Raw genomic sequence first — 23,945 nt, forward strand, 5'->3', positions numbered from 1 at the left:
ATACTTTGTTCTTTACATAGTTGAATGTGCTGACAACAAAATCACACAAAAATGATCAATGGAAATCAAATTTATTAACCCATGGAGGTCTGGATTTGGAGTCACACTCAAAATTAAAGTGGAAAAATACACTACAGGCTGATCCAACTTTGATGTAATGTCCTTAAAACAAGTCAAAATGAGGCTCAGTAGTGTGTGTGGCCTCCACGTGCCTGTATGACCTCCCTACAACGCCTGGGCATGCTCCTGATGAGGTGGCGGATGGTCTCCTGAGGGATCTCCTCCCAGTCCTGGACTAAAGCATCCGCCAACTCCTGGACAGTCTGTGGTGCAACGTGGCGTTGGTGGATGGAGCGAGACAAGATGTCCCAGATGTGCTCAATTGGATTCAGGTCTGGGGAACGGGCGGGCCAGTCCATAGCATCAATGTCTTCGTCTTGCAGGAACTGCTGACACACTCCAGCCACATGAGGTCTAGCATTGTCTTGCATTAGGAGGAACCCAGGGCCAACCGCAGCAGCATATGGTCTCACAAGGGGTCTGAGGATCTCATCTCGGTACCTAATGGCAGTCAGGCTACCTCTGGTGAGCATAAGGAGGGCTGTGCACCCCCCAAAGAAATGCCACCCCACACCATTACTGACCCACTGCCAAACCGGTCATGTTGGAGGATGTTGCAGGCAGCAGAACATTCTCCTTGACGTCTCCAGACTCTGTCACGGTTGTCACATGTGCTCAGTGAGAACCTGCTTTCTCTGGCAAATGCCAAACGTCCTGCACCGTGTTGGGCTGTAAGCACAACCCCCACCTGTGGACGTCGGGCCCTCATACCACCCTCATGGAGTCTGTTTCTGATCGTTTGAGTAGACACATGCACATTTGTGGCTTGCTGGAGGTCATTTTGCAGGGCTCTGGCAGTGCTCCTCCTGTTCCTCCTTGCACAAAGGCGGAGGTAGCGGTCCTGCTGTTGGTTTGTTGCCCTCCTACGGCCTCCTCCACGTCTCCTGATGTACTGGCCTGTCTCCTGGTAGCGCCTCCATGCTCTGGACACTACGCTGACAGACACAGCAAACCTTCTTGCCACAGCTCGCATTGATGTGCCATCCTGGATGAGCTGCACTACCTGAGCCACTTGTGTAGGTTGTAGGGAGGTCATACAGGCACGTGGAGGCCACACACACTACTGAGCCTTATTTTGACTTGTTTTAAGGACATTACATCAAAGTTGGATCAGCCTGTAGTGTGTTTTTTCACTTTAATTTTGAGGGTGACTCCAAATCCAGACCTCCATGGGTTAATAAATTTGATTTCCATTGATAATTTTTGTTTGATTTTGTTGTCAGCACATTCAACTATGTAAAGAACAAAGTATTTAATAAGAATATTTCATTCATTCAGATCTAGGATGTGTTCCCTTTATTTTTTTGAGCAGTGTATTTAAGTGGGTGGCCTTGGGCTAAATGCACCCCACCCTATGAGTGGTGAGTGCAGACATTGCACCCCGCTTCCGGGGTGGTGAGTTCTGTGGTTTTATATTTGTTTGTATATATATATATATATATATATATAGGGAAGTGAAAAAGTTGAAAAACACTCACATTTCAAAAAGTGTCTGCAATTTTGGCCACCACTGTATGTATGTGTGTATATATATATTATATATATATATATATATATATATATATATATATATATATTTCCAAAAGCAGTCGGCATATATATATGTGTGTGTTTTACCTCCTACTAATTCATTATCTCCTACCCCTGTCATTATCAGCGCTGCTATTTACAAAGTGCCAAAGTGTGGGGCAATGTATGAACGGTCAGTGGCAGTGACTGTTCCGACACCTGCAGGAAATGATTTTGACAGTTGCAGGTGTTGTTGCCCATTCGCCTCAGCTCTGTCCCTGGTTGCTGTAGCAAGATCTCATGCATGCCTAGTGGGGCCTGCCGGGGGGGAAAGACACAGCACATCAGCACTAGGCTGATACACTGTAGGGCTCTGGTGGAGATCACAGGAGGGGGGAGTTTTCACTCCCAGCATGCCTCGCACCCGCCCCCGTCACCTACGCATGTGCAGACTGTCTCCTGGGGCCAAATCCTGGAAGTCAGGCAGCCGCTGGGGATCGCGGAGGACAGCTCTTATCGGAAGAGCTGTCCTCCGCAATGCTAATCACATATGTAAGTACATATGCGATTAGCATCGTGGCGCTGGGCGGCGATGTCCATTAGTACATCCCGCTCCCAATGTTACTAATGCTGGGCATACACTGCCAGATGACAAGTCTGTCAGATCAACAGACATTTTATTTGACAGCCTGATCCCAGCAGCAGGGCCGTAGAGAGCCATGCTGGGCCCCAGAAAAGGGGAAGCATGGCTTTGCTTTCTATGCGTGGCACCATCTTCCTGAATACATACCTCCCAACCAGGCCCGGCGCTACCCGCTCAGCGAAGGGATGCAGTGCAGGGAGGCGCTGGGACGGATAGGCATTTCCCCTGCTCTGCATTCCTTCCCTGCTGCGCCGTCCTGTCCCCCCTCCTGCTGGTGCTGCTGCCAGTGCTGTGTCTGTCACTGTATGACAGGCACTGGCAGCAGGCACCTGCAGCATGAAAAGCCTCCTCCCTCCCCTCCCCTCACCTGTGTGTGACAGCGCCGAGTACGAGACAGAAGGGGGCGGAGCTACACGGGATGGAAGGGGCGTGGCTAAACGGCCCAGAAGGTGGCGGAGCTACACGGACAAGGCTGCTGTACAGAGGGAGACTGGCTTAGGTAAATGGAGGGTGAGAGCAGGCCCGGCGACAGGGGGGGTCAAAGGGGACACCCGTATGGGGCCCCAAGGATCAGGGGGGCCCCGAGCATCAGGGGCACAAGAAATGTGTAGGCAGCGCCTAAGAAAGCTGTGGCTCCCGTGCACTCCGGACGCCCATACGTCAATTAACAGACAATTACTTCCCAATACAAACACCACCCCCGCCGCATACCTCATCACTTGGTCTGAGCTGGTCCCGTGCTTTGTTGCCAGCGTCGCGGCGTCACTAACCATGAACCCGCGCCAGCCCGTCCCTGCTGCTGCCGCTGACTCCGAGGAGCTGAGCGGCACAGCACTGCCAGGCACACTGACTGGGAATATCAGACAGCAGCCGACTGCAGCTTTACCAATGTGATGTCCCTACAGACAAGGTCAGTCCCTCCTGGGTCCTTGCAATCTCCCTCACCGTTGTGACAATCTGTGGGTCTGTGTCTATATATGTATGTTTGTGTCTGTGTAGTATATGTACATGTATGTATGTTTGTATATGTGTATGTGTATGTATATGTGTGCGTGTGTATGTATATACTGTATGTATGTATGTATATATATATATATATATACACACATTTATATTGAGGGGAAGAGTTGAGGGGGTAGGGGGCCCCCAGAGATATCAGTGTATGGGGCCCCAAGATTTCTGTTGCCGGCCCTGGGTGAGAGAGAAGTGTGTGTGTGTGTGTGTGTGTGTGTGTGTGTGTGTGTGGGTGTGTATATGGTGGGTGTGTATGTGTGTGTATATATGTGTGAATTCTGTGTGTGTGTGTGTGTGTGTGTGTGTGTGTGTGTGTGTGTGTGTGTGTGTGTGTGTGTGTGTGAGGTATGTCTGTGCGCGCGCTTTATGGACGCTACTACTGCGGGGGCATTACGTATAATGACGCTACTACTGGGGGGGGCATTACATGTAAGAATGCTACTACTACTGGGGGGGGGCATTACGTATAAGGACACTGCTACTACTGGGGGGGGGCATTACGTATAAGGACGCTACTACTACTGTGGGGGGGGCATTACATATAAGGACGATACTACTACGGGGGGTCATTACGTATAAGGACGATACTACTACTTGGGGGCATTATGTATAAGGACGCTACTATTACTGGGAGGCATTACGTATAACAATGCTACTACTGGGGGGAGGGCATTACGTATAAGGATGCTACTACTGCGCGGAGCATTATGTATAAGGACGGTACTACTACTGGGGGCGCATTACGTATAAGAACGCTACTACTACTGGGAGGGCATTACGTATAAGGACGCTACTACTACTGGGGGTGCACTACATATAAGGACGCTACTACTACTGGGGGGGCATTACGTATAAGGACGCTACTACTTCTAGGGGGGAATTACGTATAAGGACGCTACTACCACTGGGGGTGCACTACGTATAAGGACGATACTACTACTGGGGGGGCATTACGTATAAGGATGCTACTACTTCTAGGGGGCATTACGTATAAGGACGCTACTACTACTGGGGGGACATTACGTATAAGGACGCTACTACTACTGGGGGTGCACTACGTATAAGGATGCTACTACTACTGGGGGGGCATTACGTATAAGGACGCTACTACTTCTAGGGGGGAATTATGTATAAGGACGCTTCTACTACTGGGGGTGCACTACGTATAAGGACGCTACTACTACTGGGGGGTATTACGTATAAGGGCGCGTCTACTACTGGGGGTGCACTACGTATAAGGACGCTACTACTACTGGGGGGCATTATGTATAAGGATGCTACTACTACTGGGGGGGCATTATGTATAAGGACACTACTACTACGGGGGGGGGGCATTATGTATAAGGATGCTACTACTACTAGGGGGGATTATGTGTAAGGATGCTACTACTACTGGGGGGGGGATTATGTGTAAGGATGCTACTACTACTGGGGGGGCATTATGTATAAGGACACTACTACTACTGGGGGGCATTATGTATAAGGACGCTACTACTACTGGGGGGGCATTATGTATAAGGACACTACTACTACTGGGGGGCATTATGTATAAGGATGCTACTATTACTGGGGTGCATTACATATAAGGACGCTACTACTACGGGTGGGGCATTATGTATAAGATTAATAAGATTGTGCTACATTGTGGCGTAATTTTAAATGGGGGTACTATTGTGTGGCCATGCCCCTTACTTGTGAGACCACACCCCTTTTCCCGGCACGCGCCAAAGGAATATGGGAGGGCGCAAATTTATAGTTTGCAGGGGGGCGCCGAACACCCTAGCACCGGCCCTGCTCCCAACTGTCCCGCTTTCAGCGGGACAGTTCCACTATTCGGACCCTGTCCCGCTGTCCCACCCGCAGCCAGCAGTGTCCCGCGGGTGGGGGGGGGGCAGTTGGGGGGAGGCTTTGATCACCCGCTGCTCTGCTCTGCAAAGCAGCCGGTGATCACTGAATATATGCTGTGCGCACGCGCACGGCATGTATTCAGGGCTAGGAGGGTAGTGGGGGCTGCCCAGCTGCTCGGGGAGCGCTGGGCACGCCCCCAAAAGGCAGAAAAACGGGCCATTTGGCGAGACCACGCCCACCCGAGCGAGGTCACGCCCATCACGGGTGAGGCCACGCCCCATTCACGGGTCGGCCCGCGGCTTCGCCGCTCGAGAGTCGCGCTTTCATCCAGTCAAAAGTTGGGAGGTATGTGAATATATCACCGGGAAGATGGCATCACCACCGTCGGCAACAGCACTGGTATACTGGGGGGGAGGTATCAGACCGGGCCCCTCCAACAGCCTGGGTAATTTGTACCCCCTGCCAATGCCCAGCAGTTATTGTGGGCATACATGATGTGATACGCAGGACTGGCATTTTTCAATTTTTGCAACAAATTTTGGAAACAGGAAGAAATCAGTGAAGTTATTTCAGAAATGAATAACAATAAACGTCTTTAAACCGGAGGTGAGTACAGGCACTTTTTTTTCTTTATTTTTACAACTTTAATCATTAAAGACTAAAGACAGACTTTCAAAGAACACACAGGCTCAAGGCATAATGTCTGTTGAGCAATTTATTGATTGAAATCTAGCTTCTAAAATTCTAGATACAGTATCACTGTTTTTACGCTACACCACAGCCTAGGGAACATTGTTTATAAGGAGCCTTCTCCACCCCAGGAGCTGCTCCATGCAGCTATTTTTTGTCCTTGTCCTTCTCTGTTTTTCTAACAATCCAAAGGTTAAGGTTGGCTTTTGATTTCTTCGTCTGCCCTCTTCAGTCATGTGTTAAAGCAGCTAAGCTTAATGAAACACAGCAGAAGCCCCAGATATGGGGAAGGGTTACTTTAGGGAAAAATATTTAAAGATGCTAGTGACATGCAAAAATAAGTTAGTCCACTAGGTGTCGCTCTTTTACATACAGTAATTTCATAGTTATAGTTGGTCAGTGTAAATTAAACAGACATTATATTTATGTGTTATATGCTGCTACTGTATATTGGGTTAATTGTAAGAGTTTATCTATTATCAGTCTTCTTAGTGTATAGAGCGTGCATCAGCATTTTTCTTTATCTTGTACAGTGCTAGAAGCCTCAGCATGGTAGCACCTTTCATTGTGTTTCTAAATAGGGCATGCAGTTCAATCCCCCTATTTTCCTCTATATTTGTATACATATTGTACATTTGAAGATGAGGCTCCTTTATTTTGATATTGACACCCCTCCCATCTACCCTCAAGTGGTTCAGTTAGCATAGGTTCCTACATTGCTTACTGCATATTAGAATGGGCTCTATTTAAAGGTAAGACCTAGATAAATTTATATAATGTGTTAGTATTAGAGATGTTAGGGACCCATCTAATGAAGTTCACCTGGATGCGATGGACCATGTATTAGGCCAAATTTACGCTAAGAACTTCACTTATACTCCATGTTAATTGTAATAGTTTATCAAAATTATTTTGACTATCAGTGTGCTTAGTGCATAGAGTGTGCATCAGCATTTTTCTTTATTGTTTACTTTCCAGTGACAATTTAAAATAAATAATCTCATATTGTCATAGGCTTAATCTGGTGATAAGTAGACAATGTAATTGAAGTTTATTGTGGCAATAAAAAGCCCTTATTTTTGCAATTTAGTAAAAATAAATGGCCTTGACAGCTGAGCTGTAAACACCTACACTGGTAAGGTAATAGGGTTAATTTATCGCTTTGGCAGGCCATATTTGCAAATGTGCTTATGTGTGAGCTGGTTTTCTGGCCAAATCTGGGCTTCAGTTCCAAGTAAGAAAAAAAAAGATAAAATGAGTGTGGTGTATCTACAAGGTATGTGGTGCAGACGGGACCCAGGATCTTGCACCTCTCCCTGACATATTGGCTCCTTTGGTGACTAGACATGCAGGGAATATTGGCTCCTTTGGTGACTAGACTCTGTAGGGAACAGAGCTCTGTGGTAGCTGGTTCTGTAAGACATGAGGCTCTGTCAATATGGTGTAAATTCTTTATCTCATTGTGTCTCTATGGGGCATATTTATCAACAAATATACATGGGATAATCCTCCAAAACACCCTTTTTGGGGGGCTTTTGAAAATATTTAGTATCCCCTGGATGCATAAGTTTCTATGGGAGCTGCTTACATGCCAGATTTACCAAACTCCGGAGCCTGTCCACAATAACTAATGCCATCTGAAGTTACCGGGAGAGGGATCCATAGGATTCCTCCCGAGAAATGGGTGCTCACACATGTGGGGTCAGTGCCACCATCAGGGGAAGACTATCGTGACTGGAGTCCCAGGCCTGGACAGACAGGGTGTCAAAGGTGTGCACTGGGCAGGCAGCCATGGAGAGAAAGTGCTGACAACATTTCAAATGTGGTGCCAGCCATGAGCCAATCGGAGCTCACGGACCAGCAGCTAATCAGGAACTGCAACAGTGGTGGCTGCTGATTGGCTGCCAGTCCTTAAGCTCTGATTGGCTCGTGGCTAGTGCCACATTTGAAATGCCATTAATGCTGTCACTCTCTCCGTGAGTGAGGAAGCATGTGCTACATGGCAACATCAGGTTCCAGACACCACCTGCATAACCGCCTATCACCTCCATGGACTCCCAGCAGCAACCGTATACCCATCCACTACCCGCTGAATCTCAGTGAAAGCATCTGAAGGATTCTGGTTTCAAAGAGACCAGCACTCCGGCCAAGCAGAGAGAACTTCCCGGCAGCCCATTGATAGCGAATCCCAGTGACAGTAGCTTAAAGACGCCGGCTGCAAGGAAACTAGAGCTAGCTACAGGAGAGGACTGATCAGCGGTTCTTTGCTGGGGAAAGCGACGATCAAACATCAGTGGTGTCTTTCCTCTAAGTAGTCCTAGATAAATTGTTGGGAGGGGCTGGTAAAGACTCGGCGGTCTTGGTGCATGTCAGCACCAACGACAAAGTAAGTGGTAGGTAAGGTAGGTCCTTAAGAAAGACTATAGGGAATTAGGCAAGGCACTTAAGGCAAGGACCTCTAGGGTAATATTCTCCAAAATATTACCAGTGCCACACGCTAGCCCAGGGAGACAGAGGGAGATTAGGGAGTTAAATGTGTGGCTTAGAGACTGGTATAGGAAGGAGGGGTCTGTGTTCTTGGAACACTGGGTGGACTTCTCAGTCAGGCACCATATTTTTTCTTGCAATGGATTGCACCTGACTGAGGAGGGGGCTGCGGTGCTGGGGGGCAGGATGGTTAGAAGGTTGGAGGAGCTTTTAAACTAGGAGCCTGGGGGGAGGGTTTAGCTAGAAGCTATGGGTCAAACAGTGTGAACAGTAAAGATGGGGGTAGAAAACAAAATGGGGGTGGGGAAGGGGGGAGGGAAAGAACAGTCGGCAAGGGTATTTGCAGGGGCATTGGCACAGGAATTACTGACATAGGTATTGCCCATAGTATTCCCAAATTATTAACTTATGACGATTATGGTTCAAAAGTACGGTATATACTGTAGAAAATTATGTCCATAGCATAAGGGATAATACCTACATCAGGGGGGAGGGTTTAGAAAGACCTAATAGGTCAAATACGGATAGTAGTAAGAAAGGCTGTATTAAGTATGAGGGGGGTGGTAAGGGAGGGAAGAGAATAACAGCAAGTAAGAGTAATTCTAGAAAGGCAAAGGAAACAAACAGGCAAAGTAAATTTTAAGCTAAAATGTATGCTTGTGAACGCAAGAAGCCTATCAGGTAAAATGGGGGAATTGGAATGGCTTGTATAAAAAAATCATTATGATATTATAGGTATTACGGAATCATGGTGGGACGACTCTCATGACTGGGTTGCAAATTTGGAGGGACATTCACTCTTCAGGAAGGACAGAGTAGGGGTATATATCTCTATGTAAAACCAAACTTAATAGATGTTATTTATGAGGGGACTGGAGATAACGTGGAATCGCTATGGGTTGGGATCACAAGTGGGGGCATTGAAGCAAAAAAATTAAGTAATTGGCACGTGCTACAAACAACCGGATATTAGCATACATGAGGAGGAACAATTCTTGTGGCAAATTTAAAAAGCTGTGGGAATGGGGGACATTCTAGTGATAGGGGATTTCAATTATCCTGATATAAATTGGAGTAATGATTCATATATAAAAGCTAGGAGCAGCAAGTTCCTAAACATATTAAAGGATCAATACTTGTCTCAATTAGTCAAGGACCCAACCAGAGGTAATAATATTCTGGACCTAGTTATTACCAATAATGTGAACATTATATCAAACATTACAGTTGGGGAGATCTTGGAAAACAGTGATCACTATATGATCACATTCAACATCAGTTTCAAGAAACATAGCTATAAGGGATCAACGAAAACATTAAACTTTAGAAAAGCTAACTTCAATATGCTGAGACAGGCACTAAACGACATTGACTGGGAAGTCGTGTTTCATGGTAAGGACACATTGGAAATGTGGGATGCTTTAAAAGGGTTGCTGGATAGCAGTGTTCACAAATTCATTCCAATGGACAGTAAACGCAGGAGTACTAAACACAAACCAATGTGGCTTAATAAGGAGGTCAAAAAAGAAATGGCTAAAAAGAGGCGTGCTTTCAAAGCATTTAAATCTATTGGAGGGGAGGAGTCATTCCAGTATTACAAGGAGTGCAATAAAAGATGCAAAAATTTAATAAGAGCTGCTAAAATTGTAAACGAAAAGCAAATCGCTATAGAGAGTGAAGCCAATCCTAAAAAGTTTTATAAATACATAAATAGTAAAAGGTTAAAAAAGGAGAATGTAGGCCCAATAAAAGATGAACTAGGAGCCTTGATAAATGATGACAAAATAAAAGCGGATATACTGAACAACTTTTTTTCATCAGTATTCACCAGGGAAGATCAGACAGTGACAGTAGTGCATAACCACAGTGAAGGTAATGATTCTTGGCTAGATGCTTGTTTAAGTGAAGAAGTAGTCCTGGAGAGACTAAGCAAAATAAAGATTAATAAATCACCAGGCCCAGATGGTTTTCACCCGAGGGTTATTATGGCGCTTAAGGCACAGCTTGCAAGACCCTTATACTTGATTTTCTATAGTTCAATTAGATCAGGTATGGTACCGAGGGAATGGCGTATAGCTGAGTTAGTGCCATTATTTAAAAAGGGATCTAAAAATCATACTGGGAACTATAGATCAGTTAGTTTAACCTCTATAGTGGGTAAAATATTGGAAGGAACTTTGAGGGATAGCATAGAGGATTATCTGCGTAAAACTAAGTTTATTAGTAAGAGTCAGCATGGATTTGTGAGGGACAGATCATGTCAAACTAACTTAATTAGCTTCTATGAGGAAGTGAATGAGACTCTTGACCAGGGAAAAGCAGTGGATGTGGTCTATTTAGATTTTGCAAAAGCCTTCGATACAGTGCCTCACAGGAGACTGATCATCAAATTAAGGGAACTTGGCCTAGGAAATACTATTTGTACCTGGATAGGTAATTGGCTGGATAACAGGGTACAACGAGTAATGGTCAATGGGATGTTCTCCAGCTGGGCACCAGTAGTCAGCGGAATACCACCCTGGTCCGTACTTGGCCAGCTACTGTTCAACGTATTTATTAATGAACTAGGAATAGGCCTGGGAAGCATAGTGTCAATCTTTGCAGATGATACTAAACTGTGTAAGATAATTAATTCAGAAATATATGTGGAGTCTCTACAGAATGACGTATTTAAACTTGAAACCTGGGCGTCTAAATGGGGAATGAGGTTCAATATTGGAAAATGCAAAGTTATGCATTTTGGGATTAAAAATAAACTTGCATCCTAAACACTTAATGGAGAAAATATAGGGGTAACAGTAGTGGAAAAAGATTTGGGGGTGCTTATACATAATAGGCTTAATAACAGTACACAGTGTCAAAATGCAGAAAAGAAGGCAAGTAAAGTCCTTGCGTGCATAAAACGGGGTATTGAGACCAGGGACGAGGACAGAGCCGGCCCTAACCAATCTGATGCCCTAGGCAAGATTTTGGCTGGTGCCCCTTGCACAGACCCTAGTTCCATCTCTGACCCTGCACCCCTTTCCCAGCACTAGTACACCTTATACACATAATGCCGCACATTAGTAAGGCATTTGTACACAGAATACAGGCATGCCGCATATCATTTTAATCAGCAGAAGCTGTTTGTGCCCCATGGCATACCAAATGCCCTAGGCATTTGCCTAGTTTGCCTATGCCTAGGGCCGGCTCTGGACGAGGATGTAATCCTGCTGCTGTACAAAGCATTGGTACGTCCACACCTGGAATATAGTGTTCAATTTTGGGCACTATATCATAAAAAATATATCGGGGAACTCGAAAGAGTTCATAGGCGAGCTACTAAACTAATTAAAGGGTTAGAAACACTGGAATACGAGAAAAGGCTTACTAGGTTGAATATGTATACACTGGAAAAGAAGCGTCTAAGAGGAGACATTATTAATATCTTCAAATATGTAAAGGGTCATTACAAGGAGTTAGCAGGGGATTTGTCAGGGAAATTTGTTTATAATACAACTCTGTATAGGACACGTGAGCACTCACTGAGGCTAGAGTAGAGAAAATTCCGTACAAAACGCAGGAAAGGGTTCTTCACCGTAAGGGCAATAAGGATTTGGAACTCCCTGACGGAGACGGTAATAATGGCGGACTCTGTAAATGCATCTAAAAACGGATTGGGCAGTTTTCCTGCTGAAAAAAGTATCAAAGGCTATAGCATTTAATATAGTGACATTAAGTATCTGGGAGTGGTACGAAATATAGTTGTCAATTGGTACGAAACCATTACTTCAGCTGGTGCATTATAACATGCACAGCTTAATACAGAATACAGGTTGAACCCGATGGGCATTTTGCCTCTTTTCAACTTTATTAACTATGTAATACCATTTTTTTGTATAATATATGTTTTTTGGGTGTGATCTGTTTGTTAGCGACTGATGTTGTTAAACAAACATAATGGCTAATACTAGTAATACCCTCTGATAGGAATATCTATTTTTATATATAATGGTGCAATCAATCAATTCATATTGGGCTTGATTCAGATGTGGTTGGAGGTGCTACCATTGCTGCTTCCTTGAAAGCAGCAGTGATATCGCTGTATACAGTAGTAATACAGCAGGAGTCGTCTATTACAAGCAGACACTTCCTGCTGCAGTAACGATGCAACCTGTATACAGGGCCGGCAACAGAAATCTTGGGGCCCATTACACTGATATCTCTAGGCCGGGCCAGGCCTCTCCCCCTCCTAAAAATCCCTAACCTGTATATGCCAATACATGTATCACCAAATACAAGACACTAGAATTGTGCATATACAGAAACCCTACAATACATAGATGGAAAACACACAACAAAAGTGCACTGTGTCCATTACTGGAGCGCAAACACACTCACACACAATCATACAAGTATACACAAACACATCACATATATAGTATACACAAACACACACACATACTGTGAACCAGGCATAGACTGTCCAGGAAGGACTCACTGTCCCCACAGCCCGGGTGTCTCTCTCATGTGTAGCGCTGCGGGGGTCTGCTGCAATCTTCTTCTTCCGAGTGTCACACACCTGTGGCCGGCGCCGGCAGCGGGAGGTTGTGCACAGCTTCTGGGCTGATCCTCAGCGGAGGCAGGAGACAGGGAAGTGCCAGAGAGCCAACGTCATAACGTCACAACGTCACGACGTTGGTGCCACGGTATAGGACCATACCAAGTGACAGGGTAGTGAGGGGGAGTTGAGGAAGGAGGTAGTGTGGCTGCTGACTGGACACTTAATTAATTTTTTAGATAATTGGCGGCCGGGCAGGCGTTCACTTTAAATAGGCAGTGCATCCTGTATTTTATTTCCCTGATCCATGGGCCCCTCCAACCCTCGGGGCCCAGTACGGGTGTCCCCTTTGACCACCCCCTGTCGCAGGGCCTGCCTGTATAGGGCGTAGCATTGGATCTTTTACTCACCATCTGGCAGCATGCGGCACCAATAGTGCCGCACATGCTGACCGTCGCAGAGGCCAGGATATCTCTGTTCTATGACTGACAGTCTTCTGGCGTTAGCTAACAGTCTGCTGCCACAGAAACTGATGCCGTTCTGCTACCTTTATCGCAGGACCCGTTCATGCACACGCAGAATGGGTCCATTAATAATGTAAGTGAGGGCAGGTGCTGTGTGCACTGAAGCTGCGCCCACAGCATTGCAGGGTGAAAGTACATTGCAGTGTGCACTGAAGCTGTTCCGCATAGGCAGGCACTGTGTGAGTTGAATGTTTTGCTTTCTGTGAATCTGGCTTTCTCCTTTTTTTTTTTCTTGGATCTGGCTTTTTCATTTTTTTTATTTTTTATTTAGTTGAATCTGGCTTTTTCAATTATTTTTTTTTCAAGTGGATCTGACTAATTCAATGTGCCGGCCAGATCAAAGCTCATCTTGAATGTCTGTCCTGCTGTTATCAAAGGCATGCACCAAACCCACATCTTTTTCTGTGACATGATGTTATCACCGTCCATACACCTCGACAAGTTGGAGGTGAATTTCAGCTGCTGATGTGGCCTTTAGATGGAAAAATTCGATCACATTGCACGCCTCCTTGTTTGACCATGTTTCCACTAGCTGACTGATATGAGGCACTTAGAAAAAAAGAAAAAAGAACAGAAGCGCTAATAGATTCCTTATTAAAAGAACTTTTATGTTTACTTTTTTAGCTATTACTAAATAGCTCCTTAACTTACCTATATATCTAATTACACATTAAAGAGTTTTACTTTATATAGTGTTCTAAAAAATCTGGCCAGCTTAAAAAACAATAATAACACATTCACAATTAAATACTCTGCTCAGTGCGGTGAGATAAACAGTTAAATACAGATGGATCACACTGTTTCCTTTCGATGTTACAAGGTAACCAGCCTCAGGATTGATACATAATTACTCATTCAGCTTGTGCTTAAAGCCTTTCAGGCTTTGTAGCTGTGTTGAGAAATGATTTTGACACAGTTTCTCATTCAGAATGTAGACTAATATTCACAAGTCCAAGCTCTTATAGATTGCAATAATCTTAACTTTCAGATGTATTGAACCATGTGCACAATCTCAGTAGCTTTTCACAGTTTAAACCAAAATAAATATGGTCTGAAATTCACATGTAGTCAAAATAGGACCAGAATCAGTTTTTTGGATATTGCATTGTCAACGGTGGGAGGAGAAATTATAACGGAAACCTTTATTAAGCCGGTGGATCAAAGCAGATATTTGCACTTTAGAAGTTCTCATGCAAAAACATGGAAAGTAAATATTCCGAAGGGGCAATTTATTAGAATCCGGCGGAATTGCTCAACACAAGAACTATATAAAAAGCAAGCGGATCAATTGTTTGACTCATTTTTAGAACAAGGTTATCCCAAAGAAATTCTAATTAAGGCTTTGAGGGAAGTGGAAGGAATGGAAAGAAGTGCATTGCTGACTATGGAGAGAAAGAACTTAAAACCTATACATAAAAAGATGGATGTAGTAAATGGGGACAAGGAAGATAGATCATCTTTATTCATAACAAAATTTAATCATTATTCATATGATATTAAAAAAATAATTAAAAAGAACTCTGAACTTTTGAAGTTGGCTATAGTACTTAGATAGACAGTTAACCTTAAGGGGAAAGTAGTCTTTAGGAAGTCGGACAATCTGAAACAAAGATTAACTACTAGTCATTTTAATCAGAGGAAGTTAGAGCATACACAGGTAGGGAATACTTGGATACCCATTAGACCCTCAGGCTTTCACAAATGTGGGAGCTCCACGTGTAATACGTGTTTACATACGGACAGAAAAACTACCGAATTTGCTTCAAACCAGAGTGGGGGAAAATTTCAAATAAATTTTTTTGTAAACTGTAGATCTAAGTTTGTGATCTATGTTGTCCAGTGTGGTTGTGGCAAACAATATGTGGGGCGCATAACCAGGATGCTCCATACTAGATTTATGGAGCACTGGAGAAATATAAACAAAAACGTGCGAACACATCCTCTGTCCAACCACATTGCACAGTGTGATCTCTATACACCCAGTAATATTAAAGTACTGGGTATTGAACATATTAGAAGCACTGCACGTGGGGGAGACAGGTTCAATACCCTTTGTCGGAGAGAAGCATACTGGATATTTAGATTGGCCACTCTAGTCCCTGATGGCCTAAATGATACGGTTGAATTGAACCATATCAGTTAGAACATGGTGACATGATTTATTATGTAATATCTGCTAAATGGGGGGCTAGAGCTCATGAAATAGGCAGTAAGTAGGCTATATGTGGTAGTACCACTAATGGTAGAAGGGTAGCACTGATGTATTATACACATGTTATGTGTGTGTCTATCCTATATGTATATGTAAATGTAGTGTTCCTAATGTGATATGCTAGACAGAGATCTACATATATACGCATTAATTGTAAATTACTAATCAGCGCCAGGGGGTCACTTTGTTGTGCCTTCTCTTTTGATATGAGGCACAGTCTAATGGCCGTGAGAGGAAGCAGTGGGAAATTAGAATGAAATAGAGAACATTACACACTTGAGAGGTTTAGTTACCTTAGTTACTGAATCACCCTCGTGTATAGAATCAATGGGGCTTTCCCAGTTGGGGAACTAGCTGCAATGCAGCCTGTGCATTGCATCGAGGCCCGCCGCTATGAAGGGGCCCACTACCGGCAGCAACATTATAATGAGTCAGCCTGACTCATTAAATGCCCTTGGTGTGCTGCGGACAGCAACAAAGGTTACGGAGGGGAACACCAACCGGGAACCCGCAGCTGCAGTGTTATCGGATCAAAGAAGGGTGATGAGCTCAGTAATCGCCCTTCACGTCACTGCCGCAGCAGCTCCCCTTGACTCTGGTGGCTGGACGTGCACTTTTCATATGCACTGGATGTTGGGGAAAAGGAAGCAGCAAGGAGGAGGGACAAAACATGTACTCAGGGAGTTACGCTGCCTGTGGGTGTGCCATGTGCAGGAGGCTGGTGTGAGCACCTCTGATTGAGGACTGAGGAACCTTACTGCTGAAGCCAAGCTCAAGAAAAGTATGTTGTAAAGCTAAAAATGTAAATCCTGACCACATATATATATATATATATATATATATAGGGATGCATTTGGCATGGGACCAATTCCGGAATTCCACCCCACCTCCCTCCAGGAGGCCGGTGCCAGGACACTGACAACCAACATCCTGAAGGTGAGGGGGTGTTAGGGTTAGGCACTGGAGGGTATTAGCTGTAGCCGACTCCCCGGAGGGATAGCCATAGCCGACACCCCCAGAGGGATAGAACTAGCTAGCACCCCCGGGAGGTTAGGGTATGGGAAGTGACAGGGGAAAAATAGCGGTTGGTCCACTGACATACCAATCCCCACCATTTCATACCCAAACCTATATATGTGTATATATATATATATATATATATATATATATATATATTTAAACGTATATATTATACATACAATATATATGTATGTATACATACTACATTCATGTATGTGTATATACTGTGTGTGTGTGTGTGTGTGTGTGTATATATACCGTATATATAATTAATAAAGATGAAACAAGCGCCTCATAGTGTGGTAACTTCTAGTCATTCTTTGGTAACACACACAATACTCATATAGCTGTTCTGCATACCAGATAGTAGTGTTAGTCAAGCATATCACAATTTGGTAGTCTCGAGGTTCCCTGAACAGTCTACAATCAATACAAATGACATAGACGCCTCATGGTGCAGTAATTTCCTAGTAAAGCAAGCACACAGACACCACTTATATAGATTTTCTGCGTACCAGACAAACTGATTGTTCTAGCATATCACTATCATAGACCTCATCCTCTCATGGGTATCCGTCCAAAAACAAATGTGAATAAGATCTCCTGGAGAGGGTCATGTTGGGAGATCTTATTCACATTTGTGTTTGGACAACTACTCATTGAGAGAAACTGTGGAAGGAAGGAGAAGTTGTGCACTGACTTAATATTGTTAACTATTTCATATATATATATATATATATATATATATATATATATAGTACCCCAGGGATTTAGGTAAACCAGTAGATTGTGCATAGGTAAGCCTTTTTTATTTTTGCACACTCTAATGTAAAGGCCCTAAGCTGTCTTAAAAGATCTGCCTAAATATGCACAATCTACTGATTTAATCAAAATCGTGGATTGGCACCTATTCCTTTCCACAGGGACTAGTGGGACTAGTGGAACTAGTCACTGGTGCTGTCTGCAGTATATGATGTCACCTATGCTGTATGTAGTATATGGAGCTCATTGATGCTGTCTGTAGTATATAGGGTCACCGATGCTGTCTGTAGTATATCGGGTCACCAATGCTGTGTGTAGTATATGGGGGTCACTAATGCTGTCTGTAGTATATAGGTTCATGGATGCTGTCTGTAGTATGTGGGGTCACTGATATAAAGGGTCACCTTTAGAGTCAGGTCTTTCCTGCTAGAAGTTGGGGCACCCTAGCTGTGGGGCTACTTTAAGAGAATGAACACTGGCTGTACAGTTGGCCTGGTTACTATACTTATTCTGACATGCTTCTTATCTCACAGAAATAGATGCTTCCTCTTCATAGTGCATGGAAGTGGGAGACAGAAAGTCGGTGATTTAATTACTTCCCTGGTACCAGGTGTGATTGCCTGGTCCTTTTCAAAGAACAGAGTTCCTGTCTAGCAATGTGGGCAGCATGAAATAGGACATGATCAAGAGATCTTGTCTTCTCATTTATGCTCTGGCATACTGAGGAGGTACAGTAGGCTTAGATTTCAGACAACCTACAGTACATGTGTGAATTCCTATTTCTTATTTGGCCCCTTGTGGTGTTAGTTACACAATTTACACAATACTCTGGCTCGTTCCTTCGGCATGCAGATTGCACACAAGACATGTGGTCCTGCTCTACTGGAAATAACTGTCTATCAGCAAACTCCTCTGAAGCTTAATCAGTTCTCTCATAAATGTAAACCTTCCGGCCTGCTAGGAATTTTCTATAGCTGAACATACAAATCATCAGGGTCATACCACATACTGTTACCAAAACCATTCTTAATATGCCCAGTCTGATAAGAAATGGTCTTTATCACTACAACATATTACACACATTACATGATGAGTACCTTTCTGTGTTCACTGCTAACAATTCTATACAACTGTAACTAGCACTACACTAAGTGGCCTCACTGCCCGGGAGAGACATGGCCAGTCTGTACCACCTTCGTCCTGGGCAATCGCTCCTCACTCTGCCCTTCCAGTGCCTAGTTGCTGCCATGCCAATCCCTTCTATGATCTCCTTTCCCCCCTCAACTGCTGCTCTCCCAGTCATCTTCATGAACTCCATAAACACGGACCCAATACGAAGGTACCACTTATCTGCTGATACACCAGAGGACGTTTAATCCTTGCTGACACTGTGACTAGACTGGACTTATGTTTACTGTGACAGTTTCACATGTACATGAAAGAAGCATGCAGCATAGATAACATTGGCGAGGCAGATACCAGGGAAATGATAGTGGCGGGCAGATAACAGGAAAGATCCAACTAAAGTATATGCTTTATACGCCTTTCACAACAGGCCTCTAACCCAGGTTATTGCCAGAGCAAGCCGACGTAACCCAGGTCCTGGCTTGATATGAAATTATCGACATGGGTCATCTACAATGAAAGGCAGATCCAGTTCATGCCTAAAAGGCTGCTGATTGCGGCTCAGGACGCTTGGAGATGACATCATCTCTAAGCATCCTGTATTAACCGGGACAATGTGGGAAAAAACCAGGCCCATCAAGGTGTTTTGAAAGGGGTAAGTAATCTGAAGCCCTGACTCCGACCCATGTTCATTGTCATGGGTCGGACACGGGTCGGATACGGGGCTTTGGTATGAAAAGGGGAATGCAGTTTGATATGATACCACTCAGAGCCATTATTGCAATGACTATTAACCCATATTTAAAAAATGCAAAGTCCCTCTAATACTCTCATGAGAGAAGGTAAGAAACTCGTCTCAGTTGGTTTCATCATTGGAGCAACAAAGGCAAGCTTTTCATCTTGCCTTCTGGCCCCCAACATATCACTAAGCACCTACTCAAGATATCTGTTCTGCTGTGCTCCTTCCTGCAATCACTACGTAATGCAGTGACTAACAATATGACAGGGGCAGGAGAGGGAGAGTAAGTACAGTATTTATCCTTTCAGCAAGTATTGCTGACTATGGGGGTCATGCCAAGTTGATCGTAGCTGTGCTAAATTCAGCACAGCTGCGAAAAGGCACTCAGACATGCGGGGAGATGGCCAGCACAGGGCTAGTCCGCACCGAATGTCAGTGCCGCGCTACCCCCCCCCCCCAGAAGTGCAAAAGCATCGCACAGCGGCGATGCTTTTGCATTTGAGGAGTAACTCCCGGCCAGCGCAGCTCCTGCGGCTGACCGGGAGAACCTCTTTGCTGCCTCGGGTCGCAGCAGCTGCGCCCCCCCACCCCCCCGACGGTCCGGCCACGTCTGTGTTGGCCGGACCGCGCCCCCTAAATGGCGGCTTAACGCCGCCATCCAGCTCCCTCCCACCCAGCGACCACCTCTGCCTGTCAGTCAGGCAGAGGCGATCGCTAGGCAACGACGGCCTTCGGCCAGCGCTTGCGCAGTACTGACCCGATCGCGATAAACTGCAGCGTGCGATCGGGTCAGAATGACCACCTATAAGTACTTACGATGTGCAGTTTAGCGTCCCTCCCCCTATATATCCAATATTTTGTATATGTATGTACACATGAAGGTTAAGACTCCTTTAGCCAGAATTGGCACCCCTCCCACCTGCCTCTGATTGTTTTCAAGTAGGGAACTAGCATTTGACTGCACATTGAATAAAGCACAATTACAGATAAGACCTTTATACATTTATATAGTATCAGTTGTGAGGTAAGCATTGGGGCATGGGGCCCCCTGAATAGCTCAAGCTGGGCCACTTCAGGGCATCAGCATATAACACATTTTAGCACTATATATTACTTTCCTTGTTTTTTTTGTTTTTTTATATGTAAATTTTTTTTACACATTTTCCACTCTTGTAACACTCCTAACACTGAGCAGCTGCTTTCACTCATCTAACGGTCCATACAGACTGGGCGTTTTTGCCCTGCGTGTATGAACAGCGATGATCGCTGACATCGCTGGGCTGCAAAGCGCTCAGTGCATACACATTGAGCGCTTTTCACCGCTGCCTAGCGATGTCAGCGGGGGTGAGCGGCTTTCCATAGCAGGACGCTACGGAAAGCCGCTCACCCCGCCATTCATCTACTGGTAATACTAGTAGATGAACAGCGGCTGCCAGCGATGAAGTGGGACGCGCATCAGCGCTCACCGTTCGTCGCTTATTCATAGACACTGGGCGGCTTTGAGCTGAAAGTAGCTCAAAACACCAAAAGTGAGCTGCTTTCAGCTCAAAATCGCCCAGTGTGTATGGGCCTTAATACTCTGTAACACTTCACTGCTTTCCTTCACTTGTGTGATGCCTTGGGGTGGTTTCGGCTGGGCTGGTTTGGTTGTGCCCTGCACCCGAGACGTGAACCCTTAGAATGTTAGGGACTTACCTGTTGAGGTTACTTGGACGTTAGTAGGGTAAGCCCATAACTTTGGCCAAATTTATGCTAACAACCTCTTATTTGATGTTTAGTTGTAAAATGCATTTTAATTTTGAATAGTAATGTCTGTATAGTGCATCTGCATCATTTCTTTCATCCTCCTAGCCCCTGCTCCTGCCAATCTCTTGTGCACCTTCATGCAATTATTATACTGCGGTGACTGACAACATGATAGAAATAGGGGAAGAATGAAGAATTCCTCTTGCCCCTGTGTCAGGCATGTCTGTTGATTGGAGGACCTAAGACTGGAAGGATTTAGGATACGGGAGTTGTATGCTTCTCTTATCAGAATGGGGCAGACAAATATAAGCTGGATGTCATGGGTCAGTTTGCATTTGGCTAAACTGAGTAGATATTTCTCCTGAAATCAGTATGATACAGTGATGGTTAGGAGAAAGGGGGGAAGAGAGAGAGAGAGAGAGAGAAAGAGAGAGAGAGAGAGAGAGAGATTTGTCCTAAACACAAAAACAGAATGTTCTCTCTTCTTTGTCTGATCATCCCAGGAGAGGCATCTACCTATTATACTTTAACCGAGGCACCAAGCAGGACAGGTCTATTATTTGTTGTTATAGAAACCTGTAAATTGCGACTGGGTAGATTAAATTAAGCAAAAAATACAAAAATTCCTGTCTCTTATTCAGCAATCGTTAATAAGCAGCCTCATTTCTCCAGTCTTACATACTAAAAGTAATTTGTTTTTTTACTGCCCTGTGTCAGCAGTATTTTATTTCATATGTATGTGGCCTTAAATCGGAGCATTATTTATATTTTATTAAATGGTACAGAAATAACTGGGCTTAGCCCATTCAGTGTTTTTTGTTTTTGCTTGTTTTGTTTTTGCAGGAATATATTACAGAGATAATGTAGGATTGTGTTCATGACGGTTTATTGTGTAAGCCTAAAAATATAAACTAATGGAATACATTTAGCTCAGCTCTCAGTATTGGCTTATAACCGCAGCCAGGGTGTTCCTGAGGGTATGGGACTCAGGGTCGACAGTGTCTAGGTCGACACCCATTGGGTTGACACCTATTGATTCACAGTGGCTAGGTCGACACTAAAAATAGGTTGACACGGCCATTAGGTCGACATGAAAAAAGGTCTACATGAGTTTTTCATGTTTTTTGGGTGTCGTTTTCTTTGTAAAGTGACCGGGAACCCCAATTAGTGCACCGCGTCCCCTTGCATGGCTCGCTTCACTCGCCATGCTTTGGGCAAGGTGCCTCGCTCCGCTACCGCTGTGCTCGGTACAGGTTACCATTCTCAATTGTAGTCCACGTGGATCGTAAGGTATGAAAAAAAAGTTAAAAAAAAGAAAAAGATTTCAAAAACTCATGTCGACCTTGTTGCATGTCGACCTTGTTCATGTTGAGCTAATGGTCGCGTTGACCTATTTCTCGTGTTGACATATTCACTGTCGACATACTTGGTGTCGACCTAAGTGGTGTCGACCCAGAGTCCGGATCCCGTTCCTGATGGGTTGGAATTGATTTGCCAGCAGTTGGGATGCCGGCAGTTAGAATACCGACCACGGCATCCCGATAGTTAGAATCCTGACAGGGGCTGACTCCCTAACCCTCCATACCCGTTGCCTAAACCTAACCCTGATTTCCCACAGGCTAACCCTAACCCTCCCCCCCTGCAGCTTAACTCTTTCCCTTCCTGGGAGGTGCCTGAATCAAACCTCCCCCCTCCCCGAAGCCTAAACCTAACCCCTCCAGGTACAGCTTAACCCTCCCCACACAGCCTAAACCTAACACCCCACCACACGCGGCTTACCTCCCCGGTGTACTTAAATGACAGGGGTAATCTGCGCACTGCAGTAATAAATTGATACTGTTTGGGATGTGCTGCTAGTTAAAGGGTGTCCTTACCCTCTTTTTAATAATCTAAACAAATGGCTGCTAAGCCTAACAGCGCTCGACCCCTACAGCAGTGTGTGCTTCGGAATATATTGTGCAATAACGACTGGTGACTGATTGAGTACACTGAGTTGTGATAAATAAAATAGTGAATATTTATTAAATTAGAATAAACCTGGGTAGGTAATACTGCTACTGTGAGCAAAGGAAAAGAAAACTTGGGTAATACAAAAATAAAATATATAATGTATAATAAACAAAAGAAAAGAAGGATAATACAGGTATGATTGTGAGTCACATATAATGCACGTGAGCACTTGTGAATGGATTCTTCACAGGTGCTCTATCAGTATACCACTGTGGCTTGTGATGAGTCCCTTGTGGTATTTTTTATGATTTACAGAATGAATGGAAAAAAGTCTGAACAATTGATGCTGACTCTTATTGTGAGACGTGAATTGATGGATTAATTAAATTGAAATGTCCTAGTCCTAAACGGACTGTTATTTGTCCTTGTGAGTCTCTTCTTAAATAGAGGACGGCGTCCCGTACCTCTATCGTTAAAGGCAAGTGGTGGTGCACTAACGTTGCGGCCGTGAGATAAGGGGCACAGGTGTGGAAGGGCTGCGGGATCTCCTGGCGGCTCCGGACTGACTTGCCCCTCTGCGTCCGTGCCTTCTCTCGGTTCGTCCTTTTTCGGATTTTGCCGTGAGTCAGCTCCGTGCGCCGGGCCAGTCGCTGTCGGGGGAGAGGGTGCTCTGCTGCAGGGTCTGAACGGAACCTGTGGCAGGGGCACACCTCTCCACTACGGAGACTCACCTGCGGGATCCTCTAACTGCCCGTCCGTCTGTGCGGCTTACCGGTGACGTGTCAGCGCCATGGCTCACGATCTCTCCTTGCACTTTCCCGCTGTCTGCTGGTGTGGATTAGGTGTCCTTATTCTCCAACGCGTTTCAACCAAATTAGGTCTTCCTCTGGGAGTCTTTGCAGTGGTCAGGCTGTATCTGGAGTTAAATAGCAGAAGGGCGGGATTCACTGCTATTCTTCCTTTGTTCCAAGAGTTTAATTGGATGTTGGAATTGTCAATCTGTCACATGAGGGGAG

General features: G+C 44.8%; 1 protein-coding gene across 1 annotated transcript in view; it reads left to right on the plus strand.

Moving 5' to 3' along the window:
- The first annotated feature begins 5,388 nt into the window (after nt 1–5,388).
- The window catches only part of LOC135056050 (WD repeat-containing protein on Y chromosome-like), a 242,493-nt gene continuing 223,936 nt past the window's right edge, over nt 5,389–23,945 (plus strand). Inside the window, exon 1 of the mRNA XM_063960774.1 lies at nt 5,389–5,740. The gene's annotated coding sequence lies outside the window, so the exon portion shown is untranslated. The remainder of the gene's footprint in view (nt 5,741–23,945) is intronic.

Source organism: Pseudophryne corroboree, chromosome 3, assembly GCF_028390025.1.
Source record: "Pseudophryne corroboree isolate aPseCor3 chromosome 3, aPseCor3.hap2, whole genome shotgun sequence".
NCBI classification, from domain to species: Eukaryota; Metazoa; Chordata; class Amphibia; order Anura; family Myobatrachidae; genus Pseudophryne; species Pseudophryne corroboree.